Source organism: Rhea americana, unplaced genomic scaffold, assembly GCF_003343005.1.
Source record: "Rhea americana isolate MKP2758 unplaced genomic scaffold, rheAme1 scaffold_346, whole genome shotgun sequence".
In the NCBI taxonomy this organism is placed as follows: domain Eukaryota; kingdom Metazoa; phylum Chordata; class Aves; order Rheiformes; family Rheidae; genus Rhea; species Rhea americana.
The window spans coordinates 652,684-661,685 of NW_028186475.1; the positions used below are offsets into that span (position 1 = coordinate 652,684).

The window sequence follows — 9,002 nt, forward strand, 5'->3', positions numbered from 1 at the left end:
AGGGATGGAAAGCAAATAAATCGCGGCGTTACATAATGCGATCTGTTTTTAAATCGCGGCTTCCGGTGTGACTATGGAAACACTTGGATTATGTAAATACCGAAACCCGAATACCGAGCCTCCGATTTAATGAGCCCCCCTCCCCCCCAGGGAATTAGCTGGTGTTCACGTGCAAAAATAATAAAAATGATCCGGTTGCTAACGAGCCGTGGCTGCCGTTCACGGTTTTTACGTGATTGCAAAACGCATCAGTGCTGTAGCTTGTGAATTTTCAGCGACTTACGTGTGTTTCGTGTTTCCATTTAAGTGCTTGCTCCCAAAAAATAGCACAAGTTTTAGTTTTTCTGCAGCCAAACACCTGTTATTCTTGTCTAGCTTAGTGTCACGAGATGGAAAAGGTTGTGCATGCAGTTGTGTTATAGCTTGTTTTGGTTAAGGTTTTGTTTATTTTGTGTCTTGCAAGCTTAATTATTTCTCCCAGATTATATTTGTCAAATCATCCTGCACAATTCATGYGCTTTGCTCCCCACCAACCCCATTTTCTGTACCATATATTTTTGTTTTCTAGCGATCTATTGGCAGAAGGAGATACGATGAGAACGAGGACCTCTCGGATGTGGAGGAAATTGTCAGCATCAGGAGTTTCAATTTGGAGGAGAAATTAAAAAGTAAAATGTATCACGGGGATTTCGTGCATGCCATGGATGGGAAAGGTAAATGCCAGGGTGGGAGTGCTGCTGGGAGGGGGTCGGATGCCCAGCCCAGGCTTGCTGCGGGGGGCTGCGCTGGTGGTGTCTCCACGTGTAGGTCTGCTGCTGGGTTCATATTTCGCGCCCGCATCCCCCTGCCCGGGGATCCGGTGACGAAGCCAGGCCGAGCAGCAGGGGAGGCTGGGGGATGGCTCTTGCTCTGGGGCCCTGCAGCCTGGACCGCTCCGGAGGCGAGCGCATGCATGCGTGCCTGCGCGCCCCACCGCTGCGCCTGCAGCYGCCCCTCTCCGGGGCTGCCCGGCCCCCACTCGCAGCGGGCAACTTGTGCTCTGGCAAGGTGCTTTGGGTGCAGCTCCGTGATGAACGGCGGTGCCTTGCGCTCCCTCCGCGGCGTGCTCCGCTATCGTGACCCTAGTGCACCACCGAGATTTTCAGGAATTAGGTCCTTGCAGAGGAGGCAGAAACCCCAGCCCCCACTTAGCCGGAGGTGATTCCTGCTCCCCCTCCGCCCCCTATTGAATCCAGGACCCTTTTGCAAAGGACGCAATTGATGAGCCTGTTCTCCGGGGTCGGAGACTTTAAAGTCAATAACTTCTTTGTGTTTCTATCCTATATTAAATTACGGCAGCCCCCTCCCCAAAGTCATTTGGTTTGCTTAGGTGACTTAAATTACTAAGCAGTAAGCAAAGCCAGACAGCCCAGCTCTGCAGCGTGTTTGCCTGGTAGAAAGGAAAATAGAAGAGGTTAGCCCGGGAATCCAGGGGACGAGGGTGGTTTCACAAGTCACCTTTATTTACTGCAGCATTGTTGAAAAGGATCCTGAATCCCAGATGGCTTTCACCAAACCCCTGCCTCATGGAGGACTGCCTGACCAAGCCAGCTTTCTCAGGAAAGAATAGTTTTGGCTGTAATCCTCATGAAATGGTCATAACTATGGAACCACTAATCTAGTTCAGAATATTTCCCTTTTTTCTCCTAGGCTTAGTTTTGCATGAGTATTTTAAGCTTCTTTTAGAATAGCTAATGTGGTGGAGAAATTAAATACCTATCTTATTTAGGAAGTTATTTGTTTAGGAGATAAGCTCTACCCTGACCCCTCTTCCTCCAAACAAAACACCTATTTTTTTAACTCTAAAATGTTAATTAATTTTCCAGAAGAAGGTTGCATTTTACCCTCATTTTCTAAATACTCTGGTGGTTGCCATTGCTACATGCTAACTATAGTACAATCCACAATTTTCCTGGCTCAGCAGCTCTAAAATCTTTTGGTAGCTTTCTCCTTTCTGGGAACTTGAAAATAAATGAGTGTCTTTTGTTATTTTGTTGTGGTCTGTGTCTGCTTTGTTCAACCCCACAAGGGATTTAAATGCTTTGTTGGGCCATTATAAAGAAAGGGTCTGTCTTCTTATTTGCTCTGTTCTTATTTTCACTATTGGTTTATTTTTTCCTGTAAATGCAGGAGTTGAATTGAATCTAGGCAAAACAATGACTGTGTTTAGGAAGAATAAAAAAAGTCAGGTTATATGAACACCTGGAATTGGTGGAATACTTTATTCCATGTTTTTGTTTTTATTTTTAATGATAACTCCTCATTGATTTTTTTGCCAGGAATGTGGGTTGGAGCTTTTCTTTAGAGATGCAGTAACACTGTGATGTGATTTTTGGCTTGAATGCAGTTTGTCATAGCTACTTGTTCTTCAGCTTGCCAGGCTGTATATCTGCCTCTGCTTCTTCTACTGATGTTCTTGATGTTTGTCATCTGTTGACTCTGTCTTGGATGAGAGTGTCCTTAAAAAAAAAAAAAAAAAAAAAAAAAAAAAAAAAAGTGAAATCAAGATTTCCCTAATACAGAAATACTTACTTGGTAACCTTATTTAACTGGAGCATTAATTACAGGAACTTTATTGCTACTAATCTAAAACTAAGTGTATTTTTAATGTTTTAGTAAAATGATAATTACTGTTTTCTGATTTGGTGAGTCCAGGGAGTAATATTATATACATAGTAGTCATAATTACTAACTGAATACAGTGAGGGAAAAGTTGTAAAGAGAGAGGGGAAAAATATATGCATAGGCACAGGAGCTTAGTCCCTGTTTTTCCTATTTCTTACAGTATGAGTTTTTGTAGTAAGAAATACCACAGATACAAGTTTGAGTCTAGTGAGGTTTTTATAGTCTCCCAGGAAGGATGTACCTTGGTGGCTGAATCTTAGAGAAGCTAAACAACTCATGTGTGCATAAATATAACACATAAGGTGTATAGTTTATTTGTGAGTGTTGTAGTTGAATCACTAAAGATTCAAACAATGTTTTCTATTTTAAGGTACATAGATATTTTAATGCACGGATGCTATACAAAACTGGCTCTCCTTTAAGAGAGGAGGAATAACAGAACCACAAAAATTCTACATGACCACTGTAATATTTTGTTTTCTTTTTGTGGCAAAGTGCTCCAAATGGATTACGAGATTTTTGTAGGCACCTCTCACCCAAATTACTGCTTTGTAACTTTTGCTCTAGTCCCCGAATCACTGATGTTCTATCAGGCCATTGCATTTAGAAACGCACAGAAAAGGCCAATTGTGTGAAATCTTCAGAATGAAGCAACAGRAGGATTCTGATCAGTGTTAAAATAACAAGCTTAATGCTCTCTCTCTCCTTTTTACTTGTGTGCTCTATTGTGACTTGCACACAAAACTCTTCCCTTTTCACCATTCTTCATATGCGCCAGGAATTGTTTAAGATTTCTATATATCAGCTCCTGCAGAGTTACACTTCTGATTAATTATTTTTTAAAAAAGRAAGTAATTTGTTGAAAGTAATGAGATCTCTCACATTAAAAAAAAAAAAAAGAACTTGCGTTTAAAGAATCAGGACATTATATTAAAATAATACAAGAAAGTTTTTTTTTTAACTAAATATGAATAAATAGCTTAACCTACACATTCGCCCAACAAATACTAGCCTGCCTCACAGTGATTTAGTTAGAATTATCTTTTAACTGTTAATTTGGTATTTCATTACAGCCTGGGTGTTTCAGCCCAGGCCTTAATTGACAAACTCTGACTGGATTCTGTTTCATGTGCATCAGTGAACAGGAAAAATAGAGAGCAGCTGGGAGAGTATTGTCTGACAGTCAGTTTCCGGTTTGGACCTAAAATATGCATTCTCTTTACGTTTTTGTTTAAGTGATACTGAGAGATCTTTGGTGAGAGGAGGAAAATGGAGAATAATTTGAGAAAATGTAATGTGAGGTGCCAGTGACGTTGTAATTGATTTTTTTTTTATTATTTTTTATTCAAACAGATTTTACTTTTGAGTATGTGCAAAGAGAAGCTCTCAGAGTTCCTCTTGTCTTCAGAAATAAGGATGGACTGGGAATTAAGTAAGTTACAGCCAAATCTTAATGATTAATAAATGCTTTTATAAAATAACCATTATGCTTTGCACTTGTATGTGGTACTTTTTTTGATCTCCAAATGTATTGCAATTAGTAAGACTGTCAGCACCCTTGGGAAGATGAGTGATTGTTTTCCATTTATAAACAAGCAGCTAATGAGCTCTGTGAAAGTTAAATGCATACAGTGTGGTTCTAAACAGTCAAAAATAASTCAGCGATAAAAGTTTGGAACAAAATTCAAGATTTCTTGCTTCCAGTCTGTGCTGTAATGACAGAACAACCTCCCTTCAATTTTTGACTTCTGAATTGTTTTCTGTGTTACAGGTGCAATAGCTAATGATGCCTATCTTTTACCAGGTGTCTCTTCAGAAGGTTGTAGCTTTGTAAATATTTAGTAGTTTCTAGTCAAAATGTGTTACTATTAGAGTATTTTTGAGGTCACATTTTGTTACAGCCATTCATAAAGGATTCAATATTTTGATAAACTGCTGACTTAGAGTTGTATTGTTTTCCTATCTAGATGTACAGCTCCTGCAACAATTTTTAAATAAAATTTGCAGTGTCTAAGAGAGAAAGATTTTAATGATATACTTGATCAGTCACATTATCCATAGCTTGGATAAATGTCTTCTGATACTTTTGGAAATTACGGCTGTGTTGACCCCTGAACAAGAAGTGCCTAATAGGCACTCAGTAGTAATTAGAGGAGTGGTTATTTTGTCATATCTTTGTGTTGGGCTGGAATATTTTTTCTTAGAATATTAAAACCAACTACTTTTCCAATTAATACTGGATACATAGTAAATTTTTTTCTGGGGAGTGGGAGTTAAAAAAATATATAAACATTAAAATACTATCTTTTTATTTATCTCTTCCAAGCTTCTCTCCAACTGAATCCTAATCTTCTGGAGAATATATACATGTTCTGTAATGTTATAGAAACCAGGTAGAAAACCTGATAGATATTTAAAGATATTAAATGAAAAAGGCTGGTCACTTCTTACTATTTGCAAGCAGTTCTATGCTATTATTTGGTGTTGTAGAAAAATAATGACTTTTTTCTGTTAAATTATTTGAGAGGACATTTGGTTAAGTGGAAAGTATTGATCCTTAAAGCATGAGAGGAGAAGGGTTGCAATAAGCATCTGTTTTGATATTCCTAAACTGTACAATCTTCCATGTAATATTTATATGAAAATCTAAGAAACAGAGAAAACATTGTTTGTAACTTAATTATGCTTTACCTGCAGAAGCCATCTCCTTAATCCTAGTTTATATATTACATAACTAGACTATCTCCTTACTTGATAAGTCATTTCTTGTTACCTTTTCAGGTGAATTTCATTAATGATGTTAAATACATTTTGTTCTATATTCACTCTTGACACTATTAGCCAGCCTAGCTCCTGGAGAGCCAGTTACACTCCCTGTTGATTGCTTGTCAGAATGTACACTGACACTGTATGCATATATATATATATATATATATATATATAACCATCACCTGAAGCTGAATCACTTTTGCTTTAGCAGGAGCTTTGTTATATACAGCGAATTCCTGCTTACTTGTGTGCTGTGCTGTAACTCTACTCATTCCGCTTGGCATTCTAGTTCTTCTCTTCCTCTCAGCCTCCAGACGTCATGGAAGCTTTCCCTCCTAGGATGGTTTTTCTGCTGTATTAGAACCTCTGTTTTTCTGACTCTCCCTTTGGCTTCTCTGCTCAACTTGGCAGTGAGTTGTGGTTTTTTTGTTGTTGTTGTTTTTTTTTTTTTTTTTGGAGTGTTGTTGCTACTCTCTTTATTCAGTATATTTCTTTAAGAGGCTCCTCTTAGAGGAGTAATCTGCATATCTACTGTGGCAAATCATAGCTGAGGCAGGTGCTCTCCCTGTATGCATTATTTTTAATATACTGCTTCCAAAGGTCAGGCAGTAAACACTTCAAGAACTTCTTCTGAAAGAAACCATTTGCTCTTGTCTGCAACTAGAGAGTTATTAGGAACCAGTGACAGTAGGACTTGTTCTTAAGATGGGTCTCTGCAATGCACTGGCTCTGACACCTCACAGGCACAATTCGTCTAAGCATTGATCTACCACATTATGTGTTCTTGTTAATATCTGCAGCTGCTGAGGCTCTGTGAAGCTGAAGGACAAGAAAAAGAGACATTAGGCACCATCAAGCGTCTGTTCTTATGCTTGAGTGAAGTGCAGGTATGATTGCCTGTGCCTTCTCTCTTGCTCATAGTGCTGTCTTCATGTTGAGGTTGGCTTGAGAAAGTTGTGGTTCTGAAAGCAAGCAAGATATGCACCTTCTCTAGCACCTACCATCAGTTCTAGCAGCCAGATCTTCCTCCTGTATGTGAGGAAGTTCACAAATTCCCCATCCTAAAAGAAGAAAGCTGGGAAAATGTTTCAACTCTTACTGTGCCAATATTACCTGTCCAGCCAGTGCTCCATCACTGGGGAAGTCTGGAAGTGAGAGCTCATACCATGAGCACAAATGTGTGGGTTTCAGATTCTCAGCCCCGAATGGCAGAGCTTTATTAGAGATAGATAAAGAGTACTGAGCCCTGGTACCACGGTACTTCCTACAGCTGCCTGTAGCAGACAGTGGTGCCTCCAGAGCTCCGGCTCCCTTCTATTCTGTTGATGTCAGACAAGATTCTCCAAGAAGACTCCTTCTTTCCTGGTGTCTGTAACCTCAAGGTGTAATATCTGTTTCTCTTGATAGCTAATTATTCAGAATTCTGTAATGAGGCAGTTTCACCTTAGCCATTTCAACACTCAAATCTCAGCTCACACATCATCATTTGCTTCCCTGTTGTTTCTGCACCCAACATCTGGAGAGCTGCCACTTGGCACTCTCCTCCACTTTCAGTTAGCTGTATACTTTGGCTGAAGCTTCGTAGTGTGATAGTGACTTTCTGAGAGTCAGTTTTGCTCTTTCTTCTTCTGTGGGTTCAGAGACTGTTCTCCAGCTAGTGGTATTTTGTAAGGAGCACGATCTGTTTTTGCTTCATATATTGGCTTGTTTTTCTTCAGGATGTGTTGTTTTTAGATGTATTCACAGGCAGCCTTCTTATTCCTCTTCCTGGAAGTCACCAGTAATTGTTCTTAAGACCTTGAAGAAGTGAGAGCTTGGGCTGGGTACCTGTCCCTTCCGTGGCCATGAGCAATGTATATAGGTAGAACAGGTTGTAGATGTATTTCTGTATTTTACTGAAGCAAATTCAGTTTGCTGTGATAAGCTTAAAATAGTCTCATAAACCAGGCTTGACTAGCCAGCTTTCTTGTTTGCTATCAACTGCTGATGACATCTTTCCTCTTTTCTAGTGCTGTTTCCTTCTTTCTCTTCTGTGAGCCTTCCACACCTCATGTGCAACTTTTTCCAGTAGGTGGGATTCACTGCCAGAATAGAAGAGAGTAAAAATACTGAAGCTTTTTTTAAGATGGTATTTTTGATGAATAGTATGCTAGCAAAAGTGGGAGCAAATTATTTCTGATAGATGAGCTTTAGATGGTTCCTGCATGAGATCAATGGATTTCTTCATTTCACAGGTAGTTGGGCAAATTGTTCTGATATTTCCATTCTCTTCTGAATCACTGAATAATGACTGCTCTGGTGGGTTAAAATACTAGAATTTTTAGATCAGTAATCTTACAGGAAATTCCATATTTTAATCTTTTTTTTTTAATTTAAATAAGCATAAGTTATTAGTTTAAAATGATGTTGTAAAGAAATTGTACATTCTTGGGAGTAGATGCTTCTAGAGTGGGAGGATGTTGGAAATAAATTTTATACACATTTTAAATAACAAGTGAAAAGCACAGGCAAACTTTCATATTTGGCACTCTGCAAAATAACATGATTTATTTTTATTCATATTTGCATTTCTTACATGTATCTATCAAGAATAACTGGCACATAATACATAGGTTTTGTAGATGTGTGGATATTTACACAATGTGTATATTTTACTCCAGCAAAATCAAAATAGTATGCATTGACACTGGTCTAGGGTAAACTTGTTAACTAATTAAACTGATCTGAAATCATCAGAACCCTTAGTCTCATTATCGTGACATTTACTATTTGAAATAGTGAGTATCATAGTCTGTCATACCATCACTGGAGGGAGACTGGACAGTTTGCCTGTGGATTTGCTTTTCGTTTGCTGATGAGACTTTGGAGCCTGACGTTCCACTTCAGGCACCACAGACAAATTATGCTTTAGTGAGCACAATCTCTTCTTTCCTGAGTCTTTTCTGGCAATACTGTGCCTTGTACAGGGAAGGCTGTGTTTCGTAATTTGATAGATTGGGCCTTTCCCATATGTGAGGTGACAGGCTCTTTGGGATGCTCTGATCTATCCAATATACGACATGCAGCGTAAGATGATTTTCAGACTTCCGACCTTTTGAATAACCGATGATATGTGCTTCCACTTCTGTTTGCTGTTAAGCAGTCAGCTTGCATGTCTGCGGCTGGCAGATGTACAAGGCATAGCTGAGCAGTTTGGTTACTGTGACTGGAGATACTGCAGAATGGCAAGAAATTAGATGGCTGAGGAAGAATAATGAATCTTTGAAAATTGCTTTCATGTATGTTTCTGACCACAGTGAGCTGTTACTTGTATGGTTAGAAGCAGAAAGGTCAACGTCAACTTGTGCTCTCTTAACAGAAGAAAATCTGTTTTCCTCAGAGGGTTGTTTTGGCTGTTCCCACAATTGTAACTTGGAGAGAGAGTGCTGTTTAGAAAGATGTTGTCTCTATTGTCTGAGCAGCAGTCCTCTTGCATTGTATTGTGGTTAATCAGATATGTGTGCTCCCCAGCGCTCGTTCTAGTTAGTACTTGAATAAGAGACCGTTCTAGAGAATCCGTGAACTCTTGA

The 9,002-nt window shown here is 39.2% G+C and overlaps 1 long non-coding RNA gene across 2 annotated transcripts in view; it reads left to right on the forward strand.

Annotated features, from left to right (window-relative positions):
• Window positions 1–4,096, forward strand: part of LOC146592118 (uncharacterized) — a 5,520-nt gene extending 1,424 nt beyond the window's left edge. The window contains exons 2-3 of one of the 2 annotated variants that reach the window (XR_014896675.1): window positions 569–713; window positions 4,018–4,096. This is a non-coding gene — a long non-coding RNA (uncharacterized LOC146592118). Of the gene's footprint in view, window positions 1–568; window positions 714–1,512; window positions 1,828–4,017 lie in introns of those variants that run through there. The other variant, XR_014896676.1, reaches the window with a different exon arrangement.
• The last annotated feature ends 4,906 nt before the right edge of the window (window positions 4,097–9,002 follow it).